We start from the raw sequence: 2048 nt of genomic DNA on the forward strand, positions 1-2048 counted from the left end.
TTGTGAAAGCGAAACTACTTTGTTTGGTCTTCCAAAAGAGGACACGACTAGAAATCAGTGGTTAAGTTGTATTTACAACACTGTTCCAGAACACTTCAACCCAAATATCCAGATGTGTGCAGCGCATTTTACGGAGGACTGTTTCCTGATCCTGGTAAGGGGTGTAACATGTCCATCACACGCTTGAGGAATTCGGCCAATCACAACACACTAGATCCCGACCAGGGGTGCGTTTCCCAAAAGCATCGTTAGCCAACTATGGTCGCAAGTTCCTGTACGGGAAACGCATCCCAGGGCAACACACCACACCATAAACCCACAAGCTCATACAGAGCAATTTTAACACCACTTACTAACATAAATAGTATATATAACACAATTCAGAAATAAAAATGCTATCTATTTTTTATTTTTGTATCATTAACATTAATGAATGACTGGCATAGGTCTTTACATTATAATTTGTCTTTCCTGGTGTATATGACAAATAGTAAATAATTTAGAAGAATTTTTACACATCTCTTTTAGAGGGACAGTTTAATATCACTAAAGTTAAATGCCTACCATAATATCAGTCCATATGACACAATGCTCTGCTCTAGAAGACTTGGGATGTGAACTGTTTTATGGTGCCTTTCTATTGGTCCTTCAGAAATCATTCTAATATGCTGATTTGCTGCTCAAGAAACATTTCTGATTATCATCAGTGTTGTGAAAACAGTTGTGCTGCTTCATACTTTTGTGGGAAATGTGATACGTTATCATTCAGTCTAGGGTAAGATTAAAAAATATATAAATTAATACTTCTATTCAACAAGGTTGCATTAAATTTATTTAAGTGACAGTAAAGATATTACACATTATTTATGTTTCTAATAAATGCTGTTCTTTAACTTTGTATTCATCAAATAATTAAACAAAGTATCACAGTTTCCACAAAAATATTAAGCAAAACAGTTTTCAGTATTGATAATAAGAACCATTAGTAATAATTGATCACAAATAATAACTGATAATAATTAAGCAGCAAAGCAGCATATTATACTGATTTCTGAAGATCATGTGACACTGAAGACTGGAGAAATGATGCTGAAAATACAGCTTTGAACACAGAAATAAATTACAGTTTAACAGATATTTAATAGAAAACCACTATTTTAAGTGTAATATTTCATAATATTATTATTTTTACTGTGCTTGTGATCAAATAAATGAAGCCTTTGATTTCAAATGTAGATCGGAATGAACTTCCAGTGATTAATCTCGTTCTGTGTCAGTGTTAGAGAGTGCTGGAGACTGCAGACACTAATGCTTCATTAAAACACCACACTTCTGTGTACATGAAACTATGTAAGCGGAGACTCGAGAGTCACACCAGGTGTTTTCCTAACCATATATATACACATACATGCATACATGGTAGCTTTTATATGTATGTGTGTGTGTGTGTGTGTGTGTAAATATATTTCATACCTCAAGCAGAGCCTTTGCCAAAAACGGAAAGAAAGAGCTCTAAGCAGATGCAGGCTTTCATGTGAAGCGCAGTCTGCGACAGACTCTGCTGTGATTGGTGGAATGAGACAGAGGGCGGAGCCTCGGGAACGCAAAGGACCAATGAGTGAGAAGCGATTGTTGTGAGCTGATAGTTACTTTCGCTGTAGACTTTCCCCGGTGTTCTAAACAGAGGCGGCTCTACGCGGGGGCCAGCGGTGGAGCATGACATTTGGCTGGCCACCCCAGGTGCCCCCCTACCAGATATCTTGCGATAGGCTTGTTTTTTAGTATTCATAACTGCATCTGGCAGTGGCGGATCCTGGCATGTGTAGGCAGCTGCCTAGGGCCGCTTTCTTCTCTTCTTTATACTTAATTGTAGGCGGTTTCTATTGCGTGATATATGACAAATGTCGAGAGCGCATAATGTTACGCGATCCATGTAAATATGCGAGGACGAATCTCTCCACTCGCCCGCAGATTTCCTTCACTCACACAAAACTGGACGTGTGCTTTTAAATAGGGATGTCCCGAGCAGGTTTTTTTGCCCTCGAGTC

The sequence above is a fragment of the Sinocyclocheilus rhinocerous genome, unplaced genomic scaffold (genome assembly GCF_001515625.1).
Source record: "Sinocyclocheilus rhinocerous isolate Xijiao unplaced genomic scaffold, SAMN03320098_v1.1 scaffold2832, whole genome shotgun sequence".
Taxonomy (NCBI): domain Eukaryota; kingdom Metazoa; phylum Chordata; class Actinopteri; order Cypriniformes; family Cyprinidae; genus Sinocyclocheilus; species Sinocyclocheilus rhinocerous.